The following is a 24,995-nucleotide window of genomic DNA, read 5'->3' on the forward strand; positions in this document are numbered from 1 at the left end:
GACCTGAGTTCAAATCTGGTCTCAGATACTTAACATGTCCTAGCTGTGTGACCCTGGGCAAGTCACTTAACTCCAAGTGTCTCAGTGAAAAAACAAAAAACAAATAAACAAAAAAAAATGCAAACTACCTAAAGGACAAATATGAGATAATTATTACCAAGGGGCAATCATGGACTTAAGAGGTGTTGGGCAAGGCTTCTTGCAGGAGGCCGGGGAGGTTACTGAGCAGAGTGGCAGAAGGAGGATGCTCTGGGTATGGGTGACGACCAGAGAGAATATTCAGAGCCCATAGATGGAGGTCTTGTCCATGGAATATCCAGGAGACCAATGTCCCTGGACTGAGGAGTGTGTATTGGGGAGTAAGGTATAAGAAGACTGGGGAGGGAGGAGGAAGCTGGTTATGAAGGGATTTGAACTCCAACTGCATTTCCTGTTTGCTCCTGGAGATAATGTACTGCAGTTTACTGAATGGGGGAAAGGGATGACTTGGTCAGACCTGCACTTTATGAGGCTCTCCTTTGACAGATGGGGAAACTGAGGCCCAGAAAAGTAAAATGATTTCCAGAGGTCACACAGGTAGGAAGGAGAAGGGGGAATCTCTCAGAAAAACCTGATCTTCACTAAATCAATCAGCACTCTGTTCATGCTGTCTGAAGCTGTGGAAGGGAGGGGGAGAGACTGCAGAAAATGGGATCTGGCCAGAGTTGGGAATTATCTCCCAGAATTCCATCCTCTGGACATTTCTCTGCACAGGATTTAAGCCTCAAAAAAAGAGAGTGAGAGAAGCGGGAAGCAGTCCCTGGGGGGACGTTTTTATGGGAAATGCTGCATTTCACATAAAGTAGGTTTGAAATGGGCCTTGCCTGGGAACATCAGTGATTTTACACTAAAGGAGATGGGAGCACAGAGCCTTCTTTTAATGTCCGTTTAATATTTATGGAGCGCCGACAACGGGCCAGACACCATGCCGAGGTGTGCGGCAGGCTTGGTTCTCCGCAGCTGAAGCCGTGGGGAGGAGGACGGCGCCATTCTCAGAATTAGTGATGCCGGTGGAGAACAAGGGCTGAGGATCACAGCATCCCAGCATCCCTGAGCCACAAGACACCTCCACCAACTGGCTCCTCAATGAGCCGGCCCCACGACCGTAGAGAGCTCCCTACCTGCCTGAGCAGAAGGGGGGAAGGGAGGCGGGAAGGGCTGGACCCAGGTAAATAGTGCTCCCACGGTGGAAGGATTCTTCAAAGCTCCTCTGGTATACTTGACTTCAGTTCCTAATAAAATTCTTAAAATAAAGGTTTCTGGGAATTTAGAAAGGGAAGTGGTGGTGATTACTAGGAGCCAGCATGGGAGGGTCTTAAAGAGCTGACCAGTGAACTGAAGCTCATTATAAAGAGCGATAGGGGAAGGGACTTAGCTGTTCTTAGTGGGTCCAAGGCGGCATAATCAGTGCTTTAACCTATATTGGATTACTTGCCCTCTAGGGGAGGGGATGGGGAGAAGGGAGGGAAAAATTTGGAACACAAAGGTTCTCAAGGGTGTATATTGCAAATGAGCCATGTATATGTTTTGAAAATAAAAAAGCTTTAACACAAAAAAGAATCAGAATCAGTGCATAATTAATTGTGATTTCTGAAAAATGAGGGAGGATGGCAGGGATGCTGCAGGACTGGGGAGAGGCAAATGTCCCCATTCCAACAAAGGGAAGAGAATAATCTTCAGACTCTAGGTTAATGGGCTAAGCGTTAGGTCCTGGACAGTTCCAGGATGGATCATCAAAGAGATCGTTCGTAGGAGTTTAGAAAAGGGAGCCATAATCTCTAGGAGCTTCATCAAGATGATTTCATGTCAGTTCAGACACATTTTCTTTTTTTCTTTAGGTTACCAGCCTGGTAGAACAGGGGAATGTGGCAGATTCTAGATTGTTGTTCATCTAGATTTTAGCAAAGTATTCACTCAAGATACTATTCTTGTCAAAAGAGGAAGAGAGGGATTGGATGATAGAACCATTAGAACTTAAAACTGGTTGAATGGTCAGCCCCAAGAAGTCCTCTGAGACCGAGACTTTTAGGATCCTGGAAAATCCTGTAAAAATCTACTGTTCTGCTCTGGGTAAAATGAGAGCTCTAGGATGTGACTAAAGAATGGGAGCTATTCAGTGCTGCCATATCTTGCTTTTATGACACAAGTTTGATTTGTTTCTTGAATCCTTCACTTATCGATTCCTTCTACCCAGATAATCAGTCTCACCACAATGCCACTTGATTTTATTTATTTATTTGTTTGTTTTTGCTAACGCAATTGGGGTTAAGTGACTTGCCAGGATCACACAGCTAGAAAGTGTTTAAGTGTCTGAGGTCAGATTTGAACTCAGGTCCTCCTGACTTCAGGGCTGGTGCTCTCTCCACTGCGCCACCCAGCTGCCCCCACAATACCATTTCAGTGATTCTTTGCATTGACCTCCATCAGCCTTGACCCTCTGGATTTATTTACTTAAGTCTATCTTCTTGATATACACACTAAGCCCAAGACTTTGGGGATGCTTTGTGTCATACTCCTGATGCTCCTGTGATATCTGTTGCTTCTGAATAAGCCAAAGTCTCTTCGCAAGCCTCAGCTCACCAAGTCTCAATATCTATAGGGTCAGATCTATAATCTTGCTCCAAGATTTCTGATACTCTTCACTCACTTCTCCGTGTACCGAGCCACTTATTCTCTTCCCCGCCCCTGACCACACTCCTCTTCCCAAATTCCCCATTTCTTACCTTCTAATCCAATTCTCCCTGTGCAACAAGAGAACTGTTCAGTTCTGCAAACATATATTGTATCTAGGATATACTGTAACATATCTAACATATATAGGACTGCTTGCCATCTAGGGGAGGGGGTGGAGGGAGGGAGGAGAAAAATCGGAACAGAAGTGAGTGCAAGGGATAATGTAAAAAAATTACCCTGGCTTGGATTCTGTCAATAAAAAGTTATTATTAAATAAAACAATAAAAAAAAAAAACAAATTCCCCATTTCTGCCAAGGACATATCCAATCCTGTGTTTATAATTTGGTGTTATCTTCAGTTCCTCATTTCACCTCATTCCACAAGTCCAACCAGTTGCTAAATTTTGGCCACCTTCTCATCTAACTCCTTCTCTCCACTTGCACAGTCGCCACCCACCCTAGTTCAGGACCTTAACATATCTCGCTCAAATTATTGAAAAAGACCCCTAATTTTCCCCAGTTCAAGGCTCTCCCCACTGCTGTCCACCCTCCATGTTATAGACAAAGGGATTCCCCTTAAGCACAGGTCTGAACATGTCGCTCCTCCCCACAATTCAATAAACTCCACTCTGAAAATATGAACTCCTCTGGTAGGCTTTTGAAGTCCTTCACAACATGGCTACAAACCAGCTTTCTAGACTCATTTTCTATTTCTCCACCTGCCCTCTCTGATCCACTCAAACTAGCTCTCACACACAGCAGCTCATTTCCCATCTCCGTGCCTTTCCACTGGCCATTCCCCCATGTCAGAGATGCCCTTTCTCCTCACCTCTGCTCACAGAATCCCTCCCTACCTTCAATACTCAGCTCAAGCCCATGAGATATTTCCTGGTCTCCCCAAGCTCTTTTTCCACTTCTCCTCTTTTCCTTCCTTTCCCCCTTCTCCCTCCCTCTTTTTCCTTCTTTCTCCCCATTTACTTGTCTCTTCTATTAGAATGTAAGTTCCCTGAAAATAGGGATTGTTCCATTCACTCTTTTTGTATCCTTCCCTAGAATCTAGCACAGTGTCTTGCACATCATCATCATCATCATCATCATCATCATCATCATCATCATCATCGCTGGCATTTACAGAGCTCTTAAGGTATGCAAAGCATCTAATGTACATTAACTCATCGGATCCTCACAATGACCTTGGGAGGTGGGTGCTACGTCCTGCTTTTATAGATGAGGAAACAGACTGAAAGATTAGGTGACTTAGCCAGGGTCACTCAGCTAATAAGTGTCTGAGACAGGACCAAAGTCAAGTCTTCCTGACTCCACATTCCGTGCTTTATTTTTAATCCATCCTTCCATCCAGTTGTGCATGGCCATTTTGGGCCGTGGGCTTTATTACCATCCTCTTCATGGAGATCATCTCCTAAGGATTATTCTTTGTCTCCATTAATACTCTTCTTTCTAGGTCATACCTGTTATTTCTCTGGCACCTGTCTTATTATTTTTTGAACATTTTTTGCCTACCCCCTACACTTTGAGGAAATAAGAACCATCTTGATCAAATCATTAATTTTCAAAATCTGACTTTCTCTTTCAAAATTGTTTCTTCTACTGGTCGCAACAATGACAACATGGCTTGTGACCCAAGTCCTTGCCCAGGGCACCGTCATCCTGAGCCTTCTGGCCACCTCCCCAGAGGTAGATGGTCACCATCCATGCTTTGAGGTGTCTTGGAAGGCTTTCTGTCATTTCCCAGATATGTGATCTGAGTATACAGGAGACCTCCATGTTGGTTTCCTGGATGTGGGGGTGTTTCATTCATTCCCAAGCACAGTGTATGACACAGGGGGCAGCTCTTTAAGTTATACAAAGCACTTTACAAATTTTAACTCATTTGACCCCCCTCACCCTCTCCCCCAAATATCCTTGGCTATTGTTGGGTCAGGTTGGCTAGTAACTGCTTTTGGACAGAAACACGGGAAGTAATGTGGTAGAAAGAGCATGAATGAGTTGGGAGAGACCTGGGTTAAATCAAACCTCTGACATTGACCAGATATTAGTTCCTGGGCCAATCACTCAATCTCTCCTAGCCTCGGTTCTCTGATAAGTAAAGTGGGGACAAAAATGACGATTACATGGAGGGCAATTGAGAGGTACATGATGGGTGTGAATAGACTGTATGACTTAACCAAAAAGGATGTCCAAGTAGAGATGAAAGTCAATGGTTCCTTCAAAACACTAATTGTATGATAGAAGAAGATGGTATTATCACACAGAGAGATGGAGGAATGACAGATGGGACAACTGGTGTCCCGCTTATGTGAGGAGAAAGGAAGGAAGGCACTTGGTGTATCAGGAGGGACTCCCTCTAGGGCAGGGGTCCTCAAACTTTTTAAATAGGGGGCCAGTTCACTGTCCCTCAGACTACCGGAGGGCAGGACTATAGTAAAAACAAAAACTTTGTTTTGTGAACCTTTAAATAAAGAAACTTCCTAGCCCTGGGGGAGGGGGATAATTGTCCTCAGCTGCTGCATCTGGCCCACGGGCTGTATTTTGAGGACCCCTGCTCTAGGGAATTTGTGGGAAAACATGGAAGTAAAGTTGCACAGATTAGGCAGATGGGGGTGGGGGGGGGACTTCTGTAGCAGAGAGCGAAGATCCATGGGAGTATTTGAGGACCCATCTGACAGGCCATGGGGAGGGTCGAGTGAGAGTCTACAAGTAAAGTCCTTTGAAAACTTCTGAGTGTTCTAGAAAGGGCAGTTGTTATTATGAATGCCACTGAGGAATCTCAAAGATTTTCCCTTTCTGCCATCTTCTGCAAAGAGCTGGCTGGCCACCTGGGCCAAAGAGTGCCATGGAGAGAGTGCTGGACTTGGAACTGGGAAGACCTGAATTCAAATCCTGCCTCAGCTCTATGGCCTCTATCTGCCTCAGTTTCCTCTTCTGTAAAATGAGAATAATAAGACCTCACAAATTGGGACTATTAAATGAGATAATAATTGTAAATCTTTTTTTTTACAAAACTTTAATATAATAATAATAATAATAGCTATGACTTTACATGATCACTCAGAGTATAAGTTGTCCCTTAGTCCTCCGAAGCTCCAACCCCTTCAGTTGAAGCCTCCCACTTGGGAGCTTGGGTTAGACCTCCCCTCTGCCTCTTCAGTTCCTTCTCTTTGTTTCTCTCTTGGAAACATTTCCTGTTCTCTGAAGGTCACCGAGTCCTCCTTTTAGTAACTTGGGCAGTAGAGAGGTGCTCTTCCAGCCCAGGAGCTCCCCTGCCCCTCGGGGGAAGACCAGCCTGCATTTTGTGAGCATGGCTGTCACCAATGGTGGAGATACAATTATGGCTCACTCCAAAACCCAGAAGGTCCAAATCAGAAGGGACCTCAAAGGTCATTCTCTCCGAGCCCACAATGATCATGAGCCTGTGATTTCCTAATTTATCTATAACTTAGTAGATGAGTCATTGGGAGTTGTGAGATCCAAAGTCACATAGTCAGGATCAGAGGCAGAATTTGAATTTAAATCCACCTGGCTCCAAGGCCATCATTCACTCTATCAACTGCAACGCTGCCTTGGATGGTGGTATACACTTAATAATAATAATAATAATAATAACAATTTATAATTAATTATATATATGATATAATAATAATAAATTTAATTCTTGATTCGAGCCTGTTTTCTCATCTGTCAAGTAGAGATAATAATACTGACATTAATGTTATTGTGAAGGAAGCACTGGATGAATCTAAACTGCTTTTATTGTCAAGGGAGGTCACAATAAAATAATAATTATAGGAGTTAACTTTTCTATGCTTGTAATTACAAGGTATTTCATATGTTTTCTCTCAGTAGACCATCAGATCAATCCCGGTAAAGCAAGTCAGCTGGGCAAGTAATTTCACTTTCTGAGCCTATTTTCTCATCCATAAGGAGAGGGACTGAAAGAGATGACCCCTGACTTCCCTTCCAGCTTAAATATCTGTAACCATATCATCACGAACACAAGAAGGCCCATTGATTAAGAGTAATAACAAATTGTGATGTGTTTCTGTGCCGTAAGAAATGATTGATTTCAGATTTCTGAGACTCATGGGAAGACTTCTAGGAACTGACACAGTGAATCAGTGTAATCAGAACCAGGGGAAAAAATATTCACAATGATTAGAGCAACGTAAATGGAAACAGCAGCGACAAAACAGAGAAAGCCAAATTCTGTGAAATGTAGGTGACTCACTGGCTGCAAAGAAGAGAGATGAGAGCCCTTTCCCACTTCTTGGCAGAAGTGGGGGACTATGGGTATAGAACATTGCATACACTATCAAAAATATAGATACAGATATAGAACTATCAGAAATTTCTGATAGGTTAGTTAATTTTGCTGAACTCTTTCAGATTTTTTATTTGTGAAAACTCCTCTTTTAGCCCCTGTATTTCCTGATTTTCAGTATATCTTGCTCACTCTATTCACTATTTATTAGGTACCTTCACAGAAGAAATCAATTAGATTAATTGAATAGGTGGTAATTGCCTTCCAGGTTGGGAGCCCCTGATAAAAGAGGCAACTCTGGAAGGAGTACGGGAAGGTGTATTGGGAAATGTGTATCATATCAAAACAAAAAAAAATACTAATAATATTTTTTTAAAGAGAAGGTTGGATTACATGATCTAAGGGTCTTTTCAACTGGAACTGGGATCAGCAGCTGAAGTTGGCAAGTGAAAACTCGACTACCCATTTGACAGAAGTGAAAAACAGGTGAGTGATTTGTCTTCTGGTATACATCCGAGTAAAAGAGCAAGGTGGCTGGACCCATTCTTCCAGGGTCCCAGATCACTGTTCTTTGTGACATGTTCACTGCCTGCCAAGGATAGGGACAAATTGATGAGTATGATGTTATTGTTGTGAATGATGTGAGGCAGACAGAGTTATGGACATGGAGTCAGGGCTGTGATGGGTAAATGTGGGATGCCCAAAGATTTCCCTGGTGCCAGGATGGGATGGCCACCCCTGGTGGGAGAGTTTAGGGGTCCCCCTCTTAATTATTCCTCACAAGAAGTGTTTAATAAATGCTTGTCAATTGATTGGTCCCTCAAGACCTCTGTTTGGAAAAGTCTCCCAGAGTCAGCAAGGACAAAAGTGAAGTTCTCCCAAAAGAAACAGAATCTCTGGGGCAGAAAGCCGCTCAGATGGGTCTCTCTGAGAGTCAGGACCTGCACCTGCCAGAACCCGGGCTCCGTGGCTTTGAGGTATTGAAGAGGTTAAGCATGTGGTCCAAATTACATCTTTCCCACCAGATTTTTGCTTGGAAATTCATCTGGAGTGATTCCCAGAGGAATTAACCTGCCCATTCATAACTGGGACCACCCATCTCTGGGCCTCAGTTTCCCCTCTGTAATATAAGTGCCCTGTTCCCTGAAGCTGCCGAACCAAGGAGCTGGAAAATGGGCCTCTGTAATGGGAGAATCCTGCTTCTGTCTGCCGGCTGGTCCTGGTCGGCCGTCCCCAAGGAGCCAGATGTTTGCTCCCTGTTAGATTCTGTCTTCGAAAGCCAGGTTCCCCGGGCCCCTGAGCAAAGGACTCTCAGAGGGACCGCTAACGAGCTCCCTGCCTTTATTGGAGGGGATGACATGGGAGACCCATCCTGAGCTCCCTTCTTTTGTGTGCCTACAGAGAGAGACGGCCAATCGCTCCAACTCCCAGCACAGTCACCCACCCAGCCTGCCCCATTCACCTCAGGACCCACTGGGCACATATTTCAGGCTTCTGAAGTCACACAAAGTAAAGAATGGTTCCTTTGACCCGGGAGTTCTGGAGGTCAACTGGGGATCCACCAGGACATTCAGAGGGCCCCGGAAGAGTTAGCAGGCCCTATTAAGCCACAATAACTTTCCCAGAGCCATTGTTCAGGGCGGCTTAAATGCACACCGGGGGACGTTCTCCAAATGCGGATTTCTGCACGGAGCCAGTAATACCAAACTTTGGGCTTTCCAGGGCGTTTGTGTGGGCCCGAGAGAGCAGGCCCCCAAATACCCCCTCAGCCCCTCCACGCTGTCAGTCACTGTGGGAGCAAAGCTTTTTAATTTCTTTTCTTTAATAAGGAAAGACACTTGTGAAATAGGTTTTAAGGGAGAACAAGCCCTGTGTTTGAAGTCCAGCTCCACTCCTTGTGAGTTCTTGGGCCTGTTTGGTTTTTTGGAGTCTTTTCAGGGGTCTTTCAGCTGAATCTGGAGCCCAGAGCCCTTGAAAGGCACAGGGAAGCAGACCGGCCTGGCCAAGGAAGAGGAGCTAACCTCCCAAGCCCGGTTCTCGCTGCCTCCCTGTGGGACTTTCCTGCCTCTGAGCTTTCTGTGTAAAATGGGGATGGTCACAAGGAAAGGGATGGTGCTACAGCTGACAGGATAGAGGATATGGGTCCGACTCAATCAAATGAAATAACATGGGAATTTGCCACATAAATGGAACCGTGCATATAATCAATGATTACTGAGATCCTGTTTGCTTCAAGAGCTTAAGATTTTAGACCAACTGGGCTTGAATGAAAATGAAGGAGAGGAACTGGGTGAGGGAGGAGGGAAGTTCTGTGCCAGGTATACAGCAGGTGCTTAATAAATACCTCTCAATGGAATTAAGCAGGAATACAGACAGGGAGATTAGAGATAGATTGTGGAGGGCCTTCAATGCCATGAATCTCTTTTGGTTTGCAATGGGAACTATTGAAGGGACTTAAATCAGTCCAGGACTTTCAATGCAATTTTAAAAATGTGCATGAAGAAGTACTTGCCCATTAGGAAGATCCTTTGGGGGTTCTGTATTATTATTAACAGAGATGATATACCCATATTATATCCCACCCATTAACAGAGGGTGGGATATGGCGTGTGGGATAGGAAGCAGGAGGAACTTAATTCAAATCCTGCATGCGAGGTTGGGCAAAGTACTTAACATTTCAGCCTCGGTGTTCTCAGCTATAAAATGGGGATAATAACACCTACCATATACAGTCATCAAATGTGTTAATAAATAAAGGTTCTGAGAGCAGTGACTTGTCCAAACTCACACAGCTAAGCCTGGGGCCCGGTCCTCCCCCATTGCAGAGCAGGCTCCCCCCCTCCAGCCCTCGAGTGGCTGCCTGATCAAGGAGTGATTTAACCCCCTTGTGACCACTATTGTCAATGACCCACAAGCTTTACCAGCACCGATCTCAAGGGCCTGGGAGGATTTGTCAAGTGCCCACTCTTCCTGGCACGAGCTCTGCAGCAGAGAGCCAGGTAAGAGCCAGGGCGTGGAGGGCCTTGAATTTTGTTTGGTTGGTGATGGGAGCCATTTGTCGGAGCGAGACAGAGATGTGATCAGCCAGCCACGGTCAAGTCAATCTAACAAGTATTAAACTGTGCTGGTCTATTAAGAGAAGTCCTTTGGCTGTAGTGTCCAAATGCTCAGTCATTGATGGCTATATTTGTCTATGGAGGGGCAGTGTGGCTCAATGGAGAGAGTTAAAGGAATCCTGCATTAAGTACTCACTAGCCCGGGGGACCCTGATTCTCTCTACCTCAGTTTTTTCATCTGTGAAATGGGGATAATACCACAACCTTACATTCCACAGAGATGGGGAGAAACAATGAGCTAACCCATGTGAGAGATTCCAGAGAGAGCAGTGAGCTAATAGGATCCTCCCATTGGCCAAGCCTCTTCCCCATCTGGGCATCTGTAAAATGAGGGAGGTGGACAAATTGGTCTCCAAGGGGATCTGTGATTCTATGGGGCAACAAAGGGGTGTCGCAGTGGTAGAAAGCTCAGCTCCATTTTTCTGAGTTCAAAAACAGCCTCAGATGCTTTTTAGCTGAGTGATCCCGGGAAACTTTTTTTTTTTTGCCTCGGTTTCCTCATCTGTAAAATGAGCTGGAGAAATGGCAAACTGCTCCAGTATTTCTGCCAAGAAAACCCCAAATGGGGTCACGGAGAGTGAAACAACTGAGCAACAACAAACTCATGGAAATCACTGAACATCTGTTCCACGGGTAAGCTCTGGAGTGCTGGGAACACTCGAGCGTTTTTCCAAAGCATTTTCCTTGCAAGAATCCCCCTGCCCTCAAGACATTCACATTTCCAAAGAAATTAGACCCAAGCCAGGGGGTTTTGTTTCCATGCAGAGGCTGGCAAAGTATGGGCAGCAGGAACTTGCCATCAAGTCTCCACTTGCTGTTTACAATTACGTAATTTCTTTTAAGGAACATTGATTATGCACCTACTGGGAGCAGAGTCCCACGCTCAGGGCTGGGGAAGTGCAAGGTTTAGGAGAGACAGAGACCTTGACCACTCACCCCTCTCAGGCCTAAGAAATGGTCACGAGCACGGGACAGGAAGGCCAGTGAGACTGGGAACTGGGAGGAACATGGGCTCAAACTGGAAGATTTTATGGACAAGGACCAAGGTGAAATTTGCTCCCGTTCCAGGTCTCTGGACGCGTGCACTCAAGGGATAATCCTTCTCTTATTATTATTATTATTATTTTTGAATAGCCATGGGATGTTAGGGCTGGGGATGAGTTTAGAACGTGGAATGGCAGAGTTGGGAGCTTGGAACTGGGGATGTGAGAATTGGGAGGGATTTTAGGATGGAGACCAAGCCAGAACTCCCACATGTCACGGCTTCCAGGAACCCCTTCTCCGCCCTACTGCTTGCTGGTATAAACTCATCTGATATATATATGTGTGTGTGTGTGTGTGTGTGTGTGTGTGTGTGTGTGTGTGTGTAAAATATATATTATATTATAAATTATAAATATATATATGTATGTGTGTATATATATATATATATATATATATATTTTACACACACATTGAACTGGCTCAGCTTGTCTATCTGATGGGACAGCCCCGGCCTACAACATCCTCCCTGCTGCCTTCCTCCGCTTAGATGCATCTCCACCCCCACCTGCTTCCCGCAGGGTTGCCAGCCTGGCCCTTCCAGCCCCACTGCCCAGATCCCAAACGGGTGCCGTAGGAGGCGAGTTCCCAGGGACCCCCGGCACGCCGCCACAAGTAGATGCTTCATAAGTGCTGGTTGGCTGGCTAATGTCCAGCTCTCAATTAGGCCCCTCGAGTTTTCTTTAATGATTTTCTCTGCGTAAGGGGTTTGTTCATGCTCGCAGGGTCCCCCATCCCACCCCCAGAGACGCTGGGACTTTCCAGGGCCATTGGAGCCAGCAGGTATCGGAGGCGGGCCCCGAACCACCTGGAGCCAGACCTGGCTCCAAGAGCCTCAATTTCCAGATGAGGAAGCTTGGGGAAGTGCCTGGGAGGGCACTGGGAGGGATTGGGGGGGAGGATTCCCAGGGAGTCAGGGGCAGAAGCCAGACTGTCTACATCTGGAGCCCTTTCCCGGGCACCTCGTCTCAGCAGCCCCTCCGTCCTGTGGAAAAGCAGAGAAGGGGGGAAGAGGCCGGCCGGGGAACAGAGCCCTGGGGCTGGCTAGACACCTGTTCTTAACATCGTTCATTCTTACCCCCCCCCCCCGGTTTGGGGCTCATTAAAGAGTCTAATAAATAGCGTAGCCGAGGTTCCAAATCCTTCCCTTTTCTTCCTTCCTGTTCCCTCTGCTAAACATATGTATGGGCATCTACTCCCAGGCTTCATAAGCATAATGCAGAAGAGTAAAAGGGGCTGTTTTCTAGAGAAAGGCAGAAGCTATTTCCATCCCGAGCAGTTATCCGGAGATGCTGTTTGCTCAGGTCTGGATTGGCTCTGGGAGATAACTTATTTGCAATCTGTGGGAAGCCAGCAAAGGGAATGAATTGCGGGAGATTTCATAGACAAGGGAAAAGGGGTGCTGGGGGCTGCCGCCCCGCCCGTATTTCTGCCCTTCCCCCGTTCGTCGTAAAATCTCAAAGGTCGCTCTCAAAATTCATTTTTGCCACGAGAGGACTCGGGTAAACTGTGGCGGGGAAGAAAGCTGAACCCGGAGAACAATAGAGAGAAGGATGACAATAGTGAAGATGGCAACAAAACCGAAGGCACCAGAATTCAGATTAAAAGCGGCCATGGATCTGGGCTGGGGAGTCCCAGTCACGCCCTCCCGAAAGATGTCTCCCTCTCCTTGCTGGAGAGTCGGGGGGTGTCCGGTGTAGGGTGTCGGGTGCTCTGGCTGGCTCCTAATGTCTCCAAGCAAGGGGAGGGAGATCAGCTAGGAACTGTCAGGAAAACTTTAAAAGGTACATGAAATTCGGGCAAAATCGTCCATCCCCATTCCTATTTGGTTCCCTCCATTAGTTGTGTGTGGACTGCGGAGTGGGCCGCATCCTTCCCAGCTGAGAGAGGGGAACTTCAGCCACCCCCACTCTGGATCCGTGTGGCCAGGCCTGGGGCGCCCGCAGCCTCCTCCTCTTGCTGAGACTCCGGACGGGGGTCACGCAGAATGTTGCCCCCCAGGCCCTCGGCCCGCAGAGCTTGCGCAGTCATGGAGGAGTGGCCGCTGACGTCCTCTTGGGTCCCGGCCAAGGGCAAGTGGTTGGGAGAGGGGCAGGCCATTAACAGGCAGCCACATGTGGGGATGGAGCGTGGGAGAGCCCTGCCTGGAGCTGAGCAATCACTGCCCACCCGAACCTCACTTTCCTCATCATATAACGGAGCTGGTGAGCTCTGCGGAGCCCCACTCTCAGGGCTGCTGGACATTTGGAGTGAGATAAAGGGGCAGAGGAACTCACAGCCCTGACATCCTGTCAAATGGAGCAATAGTTGTCAAATCTTAAAGCGCCTACAAATCCCCAGAATTCTTAGGGAGCAGGTGACAGGAGAGGGGGATGGATCTGGATTTGGGAAGATCCAAGTTCAAATTCTGCTGTGTGATTGATGCTGGAGAAATCACTTAAGCTCTGTCTATCTCAACTTCCTTCCCTATAAAATGAGAATGATAATAGCATCTACTTCCCAAGGGTTGTTATGATGGTCAAAGGGGACAATATGCTTTAGATGCTATGATATCCTCCTCTTCTTCCTCCTCCTTCTCATTATTATTATGATTCAGCAGTTTTTCAGGGAAGCTAATGCCAGTTCCCACCATCCACTGACTCATGAGAGCTGAAAGAACCCTAATGAGCCTCTATTCCAACTGGATGTTCTTATAAATTAGGAAACCAAAACGTAGAGTGGGAAAGTGATTCACCTAGATCACACCACTCTGGCAGTTCAGCCTGGACCCATACTTGTGACCAAGGCCCCCAAGAAAGAAGCTCAGGAGGTGAAAGCATTCCCAAACCCGAAGAAAATTAGATGACTCTTCCTTAAAAAAGAAAAAAAAAAATGAAAACGAGAAAAAAAATAAACCAAAATATCTCAACTGCTTCTAAAGCATTTACCACTTAAAAACCTTTTAGTGAGACACATTTTGAATTATGCCCACATGATTTTAAATTACCCTTTCTAATTCCTTGACCACTCCACCCCCAACTGGCAAGCAAAAGGAAAAAAAAATTCTACTCCTCTCTCTCCAATTCTGCACATTCCCTTCAGAACGACGAACAAACCCGTTTATTGGATCGGATCCTTTGATCCGCATTAGTTCCTTTAATTTCCTGACTGGGTTACCAGTCTAGCCTGGGTTATCTTCACCTCATGGCCATTTGCCAGTCTAAAAACACATCCAACCAATCAAAAAGCCCACGAGAAATAGTAATGTTGATGATAGTGAGAATTGGTATTTACGTAGCATTTGAGGCTTCCAAAGCGCTTTCTATACGTTATTTCATTTGTTAAGAAAGTTCTGTGAAAGGTACAGAATTCCAATGTGGAAAGGGCTTGAATCACGGGGCTGTGAGCCATAAATTATCATTAGCCTCGGTGCGTCCTGATTTGCCTGGAATATAGTCTATTACACAAATAATACTAAACGCATGGCTTGTGTTCGGCTATAGACTGCCTTCCCTTTTCCTTAAAATAAGGCATCCGTACTTGATTCCTCTCCAAAATGATCTGCGGGCGCATTTAGTCTGCTTAGATACATTAAAACACATACTCATGCAGGTGCACACGTGGAGATATTAGGGAGATGCAGAAAAGGAGGTACCCGAGAAACATCTCTCTTTTCAGCCGTGTATCCAATCGCCAGCTACGTGAGGGGGAGTTTGGGGCATTCTCGGAGCAGGCCATATAGGCTGTTGGGAATTTGTATTCCAGTCTGTCAAAAACCCAGTGGCCGAGGGCCCCTTTTGGTCTTGAAGCAGACTGCTGGAACACAGAATGGGTTTTTCTGGGGAAGTTCTGGGTGGGGGGCCAGTACATAAATGGGACAAGGTGGGCAGAGATCATGAGTGCTGCGGAACAGCTGAGTTTGATATTACTGATGTAGAGACAATCAATCCTAGTTTTCGTAGCAAAAAAACCAAAACCCAAAAAGCCCAGGTGAAAAGTAATTATCTGTATATAACATTTTAATTTTTAATATCTTGTAGGAGAAAAATGTCTCTAAGTACAAACATTTCCCCACAGATGTGTTGCATTAAAGGGAAAATACAACCGGGGAAAGTCACCGGGAAGCTCTAACGCTCGTGAAGATGGGGTGAGCAGCTGCCACCACAGCAGGATGGCTGAGCTCCGGGCAGCCCCGGCACCCAAGCTGGAGGCTGGCCTTTGGCTCCTTCCATAGAGCCATTTCAACTCTTTTCCAAAAGGAAAAAATAAGGTGGAAGCGAACATGGAGCCCATGACAATGTGTTCGATCTGCTCCTGTGCCCACTCTGTGAAAGCAGGCTGTGTTCCCGACCCAACAAGGGGCAGGCCGGCCTGCGAGGGCCCTTTCCTCATCCTCCCACTTAAGACTCTCTTTTGGGAGAAGAAGGGGGCACGGGGCTTCACCATCCAGGTACTCCAGCCAATATATTTAACTGTCTACAGCCAGCAATCCCACATGAACACGCCAAGGATTAGCGGAGAGGAGAAGGCCTGCCTTTTTGGAATTTCCAGGGCCGGCACAGCTCTCTACAAAATGCTGGGATTAACTGGGGTGCTGCTGGTGAAGAAAAACCCCCCACGGGACCTCCAGGGGACTTTCAGAGGCTGGGCCGGGGCAAAGGGACTGCAGCGTTTCTGACTCTCCCACCCCGTATTCATCTGGGGGCTTTCATTGTTCCTGCTGCCTCCTCTGATGGATGGCGTGTTTCCAGGTTGGCTGGGTTCAGCCTAAGGAGGATCTCCCAGTAGGTCATTCACACAAAAAGGTTCCTTCCCCCGGCCCATTAACCAAGCCCCACACTCTCTTTCTTAGGGAGCAAAAGAGTCCAGGAGCAAAAGTTACCTTTTCCCTTGTTAAGCTGTTTTCTGAATTGTCCTGAGAAACTGTGACAGTAAGGTGGAAAGGGCCCTGGGCTAGGGAGGAGAGAGCCCGTGTTCCCTACCCAACGCTAGCACACGTTAACCTGGCTCCCTAAGAACGCCGGCTTTCTAGGTCCTGGTTTCCTTCTCTGAAAAATGAAAGAACTAGACCGCAGCTCCTTACATCTGTCCTAGGTCTGACACTGTTTTCAGGCCTCCTCCCATTTCTATAGGCTCTCTTTGAAAGTCCCTGCCAGAGTGGTCCCGCCATGCCTGAAGGTTCCCGGAATCCCACTTCCTCAGGTCCCTCCATGTCATCTCCTCTGTTCTAAGCTCCCTGCTGCCATTCTAGAATGTTGTGATTTTGAGAAATGACTTTCACCTCACTAAGCTTTGTCATGTTGATAAAAATCAAAATCAAGTCCTGTTTTTAACAGCCTCTGAGATGGATCTGGCCTCTTCTAACCAACTGAAGAGTCCCACGTTGATCCCATTAACTTGCTGCCCACCTCATTTCCAGAGTCAGAGGCCAGAATGGAGGTGGGGATGGGAATCCCCCTCACATTTATACTTGAGACCCAAGAGAAATGGCCTAACTGATGCTCGAATTAATAGGCTCCTCCCTCGGTGCTCACCTCCCGGCTGCCCCAACTGCGGGGGATTTGGGCCAAGCGCGCCCGGACCAGAGCCCGGGTTTTTGCTGCTGACACGGTTCTCACAATACACCGGGCATCCTTTCAGCCAGAGGGAGGTGCTTTCAGACCCCAGAAGGAATCATCTCTGGTGATTTGGGGGCTGCCATCTGTCTGAGTGGGGGTACTCTCAGAGAGAATGCCTGTCCTGGGGCTACTGTCCCTTCGGAGTTTGTTCTGGGGGCACACGGTCAGCCACTCACTGGCAAACAGAAATGCTCCCCTAGCTAAGGGATGGAATCTCCTAAAGACATAAAGAGGAAGAAAGGAAGGAAAATGAAGGCAGACCCTTTTCTGGTTCCCAGAAGCAAGGTGGAAAATGTCACATTGTCATTGGAACAAGCCAGGGACGATCTGAGGATAAAGTGGAAATCTTACCCTTTAGTGCTCTCTACCCAGAGTTTGAAAGAATCACCTCAGACATGCTAATTGCCTAAGATTTTTTCCCCCAGAACATCCACTTGGATGATCTGGGGCTGCTGAACTGATTAATTTTCTTTGCTTGTTCTTTACGATCATTTCACATTTCTGAAATCAGGAGCCTGAAATCATTCCGAGAGATTAAAAGACAATTGGGCTTTCTGGTGGCTTTTGCAAAGCCTAATCCTGCTCCTCCCTACCGAAAGCCTGGCTCTCGCCACCAGGACGCCCTTCCACGGTGCTCCTGGCCGAAGCAGGAGCGCGCCTCCGCCTGCCCAGAGGGACCATGGGAGAAGCCGGCACCGAGGTTTCTGGCAACGGCCTACCCAGTTCAGAACACACTCAGTCACTTCCTCAAATGAGGAGACCCACCGTCTCCCAGGAACATTAGGGGAAATCTTAAACCTGGCAAAGCAACTGTGAACCCCAAACAGTCTCCATTCCACCACAAGCTACGGATCTAAGGGACCGGTGAAGATTCAGAGGACTGCGGTTGGCCAAGTACATGTCTACAAACTTGTATGGCCCTGTGTGTGTCCTTCCGGAAACAGCCTGACCTTCAGGGGCTGGCGTGTCCGTGGCTCCAGGCGGAGGGGCTGTGGTGGCCACTCACAGAAGGATACGTCCGGGTCACAGACAGATGCCCGGAAGGGACCTTAAAGGGGCAAACACCACCCTCCTTTTACCCACGAGGGGAGCGAGATCTAGAGAAGGAGGACACTGACCAAGGTCAAATGGGGAGTAAATGGGTGGATCGGAGTCGGAACTTGAGTCCCTCAGCTCCGGAGGGACCCCATTGCCTTTCACCGGCAAGCCTGTGGAACGCGAGCAGACCCACATCCCAGAGCTGCCGGTCCCTCCGGGACTCGGGAAATTTGGGACGACAATGAAAGGAACCCGGAGAACGACGGCACAAATCTCTGACAAACCCATCAGTCAGCCCAGCAAACTGATGCTGAATCATCCATCGCTTTGCGAATAGACATCAGGCGATTAATGGATGGCCAATAAACAGTCCCTCTCATAAATGTAACAGTTTCACCGGAATTGTCTCGGGGAGAGGACTTTCCAAGTGGTGCATTCGAAGCCCATTTGCAGGGAGTCGGGCGTCATGAAGCACAATTTATAACGCATGGACCATCCTCCACAGCCTCCCTCCAAGACTGCTGTTCTATATAATAGCTCCTTGTTACCATCTTTAAAAAACCCAATCCGCCACACAATGGCCCAAAGCCGTTCTCCAGAATCCCTTGGAGAAGGGCTCTCTCCTGTTGGCTTCTGGGATTCCTTTGACTTTATCACTCCGACACCACTTTTCAAAGTTTCTGCCCAGGGGGGCAAGTGACCAGTTTCTTGGACTAGCCAGGCCTGGGAATTCTTCCCCAGCGCATTTATTCGGGTTTCTTTCATTTCGCAGCCTCTCCGCACCTCGGAAGGCTGCTAAGGGTCATGCTCGGTGGCAGCCCTGCCCCTTGGGCCCCAGCAGCCCCCTCCTAACGAGGCTCGCACCCCTATTCATCTCCTTAAGCTGCCTGTGCCCAATGCGGCCCATTCACTTCAGCCTACTTTTGTTCCTCCTCCTCCTCCTCCTCCTCTGGTTTAATTTCATAATTGTTTACAACTTAACAAGCTGGGGCTCGGAGCAATTAAGAAGGGGCTTTAGAAATGGGCAGAGAGAGGAGCCCCCTCTGTTGGCTGAGGAGGAGTCCAGCCAAGTGGCGGCAGAAGGCGTCCCACTGAAATCCCATTTGGCAGGGGCTGGGGCTGAGGCTCCAGGGCAGGGGTGCCTCTGAACCGGCCTTGGGGAGGGGGCGTGATGGGCAGTGCTCGTGGGGAACCAGCCTCGGTACCTCAGGGGATGGAGCCCCCTTATCCCTCCTCACAAGACTGAACAGACACAAGCAGGGCTGCCTCAGAAGAGGGTTCCCAGCATGAATATAGGGTCAGAATGGAAAGAAAAGCTCGTTCCATTCCGCCGAATGATTCAAGCTTCCTTGGGAGTCAGGAGCCCGAGAGCCAGTCCTGGAGATGCAGGAATTCTAGACATCTCCTGGGAGAAGGGAAAAGTTTGCCAGCCCACCGGAAGCCAAGTGCCGGACCCCGGGGTGCCCTGGGAGCTGGCGCCCAGTCCCCAAGGAGGATCGGGGAGAAGCGGCTGCTGAGGGGCATCCCCACCCCCAGAGGCCCCCGGGACCACGGGCTCACCCCGGGGAGAGGGGCTGGGAGGAGGGAGACGGCTGAAGAACTCCGGAAGAAGAAAAGTAACTTTGCGAAGTGGAGGAGTCCTTTCTGACCTGGCCACCGGGGCCTGGACCGCGGGACAGAGATTTGGCAAAACTGCCAGGGAGCCGGACCCGAGCTTCCGCTCCCTCCCTCGCACGGCCGCATGCACACGCCGAGCAGCCCACGGTCGCGCTCATTCATTCAGAGAAGTCAGCCTACCTTGAGACCTCCATCCACTGGCACGCCCCCAGCACCCAGAGCATCAGGCAGGGCAGGGGAAGAGGCGCAAGTCTGGAGCCGAGAGGGGATGGATGCAGGCGCTTTGGGGACGGGGGAGGAGGGAGGGAGGACGGGAGGGAGGGGGTGGCAGGAGATAAAGGGGAAGGAGGAGGGAGGAGGAGGGAGGAGGGGGAAGAAAGGGGAGGAGAAGGGGGAAGAAGGGGGAGGAAAAAGGGGGGAGGGAGAGAGGAAGATGGGAGGGAGGACGGAGGAGGAGGAGGAGGAAGAGGAGGAGGGCTCTCGGCTGTCTCTCCTGCAGCTGCCTCTTTGCGGAAAAGGTCAGAGGTAGCCAGCCGGTGGGATAGTGGACTGACTTCCCTTTAGGAAGCAGCTCTCGCTCGGTCTCTCTGCTTCTGTGTGCGTGTGTGTGCGTGTGCGCGCGTGTGTCTCCCTTGTCCCTCCTTCTCTGTATATTTCTCCCATTCTCTCACCCCCTCAGTCTCTCCCTCTCTCTCTCCGTCTCCATCTCCTGCTCCCGGTCTCCCCAGCCTCTCCCCATCTCCCTCTCACACCCCCCCGGCCCCCGCCCTGGTCCCCCCGGACTTGGATCGGACCCCCAACCCCGCCGGGAGCTCGGGGCCACTCCGGGGGAGAGGTGGGGACCCAGAGGGGCCGCTTTCCCGCTCGGCCGCCTGCCCTCCTGCAGCCCGGCGCGCCCCTCCTCCCCCGGCGGGGCTGCTGACCGGGGCGGGGGCGCCCGGACCCAGCGATCGGACCGCAGCACCTCCTCCAGACTGGGGGCGGGGGGGGGGAAGGGGGAGGAGGGAGGAGGAGGAGGAGGAAGAGAAGGGGGAGGGGGAGAAGGGAGGAGGAAGGAGTGAGATTGGGGGGGGGAAGAAACGCGGCTGCGGAAAAAGAGGAAAAAAAAGCTAGCGAGGCAGGCAGACTGGCGGGCGGGCAGACAGACACACAGACCCGCAGACAGTCCGAAAGCCCGCCGACAGGGCAGACACGGCCGTGGGGGGAGGGGCGGGGGAGGATCCCGGAGGCCGGCGGGGAGGAGGTGACCGGGCGGGCTGGGCCCCCCGGGGCTCACTCACCTCCTGGGGACCCGCGGTTGGCCCCTAGCCCGAGCAGCCTCAGGTTGGGGCGAGAGCCCAGGCTCCCTCCTCCCTCCTCCCAGCCGCTCTCACCTCCTACCTTAGGGAGCAAAGAGGGCATCCTCTCCCCCCCCACATCTCCTGGCCTCCATAATCCCTCTCCTCTCCCTCCTCCTCCAGTCTACGCTGGGCTGGGCAGATGGAGACCCTAGAAATATCCCCAAACCGCAAGTCTGGGAGGGGCACCTTGGCCCCGGAGGGACTGAGATCACTGAGGCAGAGGCTGGCCCAAGAACTCCATCCCACTTCCTCCCCTCCCCCCAAGTCTAGAGTTATTTCTGGGCTCCTGTACCTCACCTGGGACCTGGAAAAAAGGGGGCAGCAGTAAGAGTCCAGGACCCGAATTCAAAACCTGTCTCTTTCATTCACTTGACCTTTGAACCTTGGGCAAGTCTCTCTGGGCCTCAGTTTCCTGGTTTGTAAACTGGGAGTTTAGACTGTAGGGGACCTCTGTGATCCCCTCCAGCTTTATCTCTATGTATGTGACTCAGTTTCCCTAAATGTAATCAGGATTAAGATGCCTGGGAGGGGGGAGAACAGAAACAGCTCCACAGGCTCTCCTGAGATTTGGGGGGTTCAGGAAGAGGGCAGACCAGATTTCCCTTGGGATTTCCCAGTACAGAGCTGAGGAAAGGGTTAGGGGGAGGTACCCTACCTGGGGCCACAAAGCTTTGGGGGAGGCTTTCCTAATGAAGGGAGAACATTGGGCAGCCCCTCAGTGGCCAGCAAGGTTGCACCCCAAAAGTGAGGGGGCAGAAGCTGGCACCTGGCAGCCCGCTCCCCTCTGATTGCTGGCTCACTTCTCTCCGGTGCATATGGGGTGCCTCAGGTTCCTCAGCTGTGATCTCCATTGGCGAGTCCAGATTGCAGAGCCCCTTGTCAGGGTCACGTCCGCACACTGGGCCGACAGAGCCGCCTCCGGGGCCCATTCTGCTCTGCTGCCCTCCAGCAAGACGGCTCGGGAGTCTCCATTCTGGGCCCTTGCCCAGCTCTTAAGGGTTTCCAGCCAATTTGACTTTTCATTCAACAAATATTTACCGAGAGCATCCTATGCACAAGAGCCACCCGCTTCTCTCCTTTCTCAGGGTGATGGGAAAGGAAGGAGGGGGAGGGGGAGGGGCACTGCAGGCTTTCCTGGGCCGGCTTCCCCTTGCCCCCTCCCACAGCGACACGGCAGTGGGGACCAAGGCTAACTTCAAGGTCTGAGACCCAAACACACATTCCACCCATTGAGGGAAACAGTCACCGAGCATCTCCTTGTCTACAAGAAAAGCTGCTTGTGGGGCATGCAGGGAAGGCAGAAGGGAGCAAGTCAGTACAGAGCTCTTGGCCTGGAGAATTCCTAAGGCCCCTCCCAGTCCTGACATCCCCTGTTCTAAACTCCCTCCCAGCCCTGACACCCCCTGTTCTAAGCTCTCTCCCAGCCCTGAAATTCCCTGTTCTAAACTCCCTCCCAGCCCTGACACCCCCTGTTCTAAGCTCCCTCCCAGCCCTGACACCCCCTGTTCTAAGCTCCCTCCCAGCCCTGACACCCCCTGTTCTAAGCTTCCTCCCAGCCCTGACACCCCCTGTTCTAAGCTCCCTCCCAGCCCTGACACCCCCTGTTCTAAGCTCCCTGTAGTCCTGACATTCTCTGTTCTAGTTTAGCTTTCCTTTTGACCTCCCGCCCCTGCTCTATAACTCTTGCTGCTGGAGCCATGTCCTCTGCTAGCTATATCAGATCTATTTGAAGCCTGGTCCTTCCTCTTCCCTCTCTGGGTCTCAGTTGCCTCCTGTATAAAATGAAAGGAGTGAGCTAGATGTCCCTGGGGTCTCTGGGTAATGGCCCCCTCCCCATGGCCTCCATTGCAATAGTCTCACGAGGAGCTGAGACCTGGCCCAGGCTGATGGCTGCGTCCCAGAGAAGGCGTCGCTGCCGTGAAAATCTACGAGAGATTGGACAGGGTTGGGTGAGGAGATGAGGAAATGGCTGGTGGGGAAGGGCAGAGCTTAGGGTCCTAGGAGGGCGGTAGGAGGGAGATTGGAAGGGAGGGAGTCTGGGACAGAAAGAGAGAGAATCCCCTTTTGGACAAAGGTGCCCCCCGTACATCCAGTGGGAGAGGTCTCGTGGGTGGCTGGAGGTCAGCAGGGAGGTCAGGGCCAAATAAGCCCATGGGACTTTTCAAGATGGATGTTTCAAAGGCGCCTCAGACAGAGCTTCGTGCTTTCTCTCTCAGACCTTCCCCTCTTCTGATTTGTTGAATCAGTGGAGAACACCCTGAATCAGCCAAGCCCCGATCCTCTCAGTCGCACTCCGGCTCACTCCCTCACCCGCTGGATCCAACCGCCGGCCAATATTCTCATTTCCTTCCCTACAAAGTCTCCCACAGGACTATCTTTGTCAATAAAGCCACTGGCCTGTATGTCATTCCCAGAACGGAATCGGGAATTTCAATAGCCTTCCTGCTTCAGCTCGGACTCCATTGCAATCCATCTTTTCACTTGCCTGATCATGTTGCCCTTCCTCAGTAAACTCCTGTGGCTCCCCAGTACTGCCAAAATTGACAATAACTTGGGATTTAAAGTTCTTTACAATCTGGCCAGCCATTTTATTTCAATTCCCTGCATATGATTTATAATCTGGGTGTCCTTGGTATCCCTTACACAGGTCACTCCATCTATCCCTCCCAGGCTTGGAAGCTCTCTCTCCAAACCTTGGTTAGAATTCCTCTGGACTTGCTCAACTCATGGACCTCGCCTCCCAAAGGCTGGTCCTCCCTTCTGGTCACCTCCCATCGACTCTGTGTTTTTGAATATTTAGACTGATAAATGCTGTTTTCCCTACTAGAATAGAAGCTTCATTAGGCAGGAGGCCCAAGAGTTCTCGCACTTTCTTTGTGCTCCCAGCACTGAGCACGATGCCTGACATACAGCCAGAGCCTAATAAATGCAGGCTGATTGTTTCCAGGTGAGACGTTGTGTTCTAATATTCTGTCATTCTCAGGTCCTTTGGGCTCCGACATTCTGTCTTGCGTGTTCTCCCCCCTCAGCCAGTTCTGACATTCTGTGTTCTGAGGTCCAGCCCTTCCGGGTTCTCACATTCTGGGATGGCAAGGCTCCCCTCTCTGGCGCTCGGTGGCACTTCAGCCACAATCGTTGCCCTACGGGACATTTTAATCTCCCTGAGGAGATTGGTCACACTAAGAGGAAGCAGATCTATCAGAAGATGAGGCAGGCCAGAGGTAAACGTGACCCCGCGTGGTGGGCAGGTTCTGAGGGGGTCACTCACAAAGGGCGGGGGTGGTGAGGGCAGGCTTCCTGCAGGAGCCGGAATCGGGCCCAGAGAATGGGGACAATTGGCTAGGCCAGCAGGGGAGAGCAGGGTGAGCCAGATGGAATAAGCTTGGGAAGAGGTGGGAAGGGGACTGGGAGGGGGATCCGTGCTGAGCATGTCTGTTTGACAGTGAAAAACACTGTGGTTGGAGGGGAGGACTGGAGGCGGGGAGAAGAATTGTGTATCTTTGGGGTCCGAGACTACAGAAGTAGACAGTGGTTCTACAAATGTAGCCAGCAGCTCTTTTGCTTCAAGAATCACTATGGCTGAAAAAGCCATCCCCGGCTGTACTCAGCATCCCCAACCGGGCAGGGCCCACCAGAGCTTGCAGTCTCTGTCGTATCTCTCCTTCTTTTCCCTCTCTCCCTCCCTTTCTCTTTCCTTCCCTCTCTCTCTCCCTCTTTCCCTCTCTCTCCCCTTTCAGTCTCAGTCTCTCTCTCTCTCTCTCTCTCTCTCTCTCTTCTCTCTCTCTCTCTCTCTCTCTCCCCCCCTTCCCTCTTTCCCTTCCTTCCTCCCGCTTCCCTCTCTTGTCCACTTTTTCTTTAGAAGAGGATTCAGGTGGGAGTTGGCTAACTTGGGAACAGGGTCAGATACATTTAGAAGGACAGAGATACAAGCCAAGTAAGAGGACAATTGGACAGAGATGCTCCTGGAGGGCAGCAGCTTGGATGAAGATGATGGCTCCCTTCAATTATTGGCCCTAGAAAAAATTCCCCCCCTGGATGGGAGCATTAGGGCTGTCTGAAAAGGCAGGGGCTGCTTCTGGAAGGTGCCCAGATATAGAACAGGAAAGGATCTTAGGGACCATTGAGTCTAACCCACTCATTTTGACCTGGGGGGGGTGAGTAAATTACCCAGGGCTATCTGGATTTCAAACCAGATCTCATTTGTGACAAAAACAATGACTGACATTTTGGGCAAGATACTTTATAAGTTACAGAG

The 24,995-nt window shown here is 49.9% G+C and overlaps 1 protein-coding gene across 1 annotated transcript in view; it reads right to left on the reverse strand.

Moving 5' to 3' along the window:
- The window catches only part of MPPED1 (metallophosphoesterase domain containing 1), a 94,135-nt gene extending 73,982 nt beyond the window's left edge, over positions 1-20,153 (reverse strand). Inside the window, exon 1 of the mRNA XM_051962280.1 lies at positions 19,581-20,153. The gene's annotated coding sequence lies outside the window, so the exon portion shown is untranslated. The remainder of the gene's footprint in view (positions 1-19,580) is intronic.
- Positions 20,154-24,995: the final 4,842 nt, after the last annotated feature.

This window comes from Antechinus flavipes, chromosome 5 (assembly GCF_016432865.1).
Source record: "Antechinus flavipes isolate AdamAnt ecotype Samford, QLD, Australia chromosome 5, AdamAnt_v2, whole genome shotgun sequence".
NCBI lineage: Eukaryota > Metazoa > Chordata > Mammalia > Dasyuromorphia > Dasyuridae > Antechinus > Antechinus flavipes.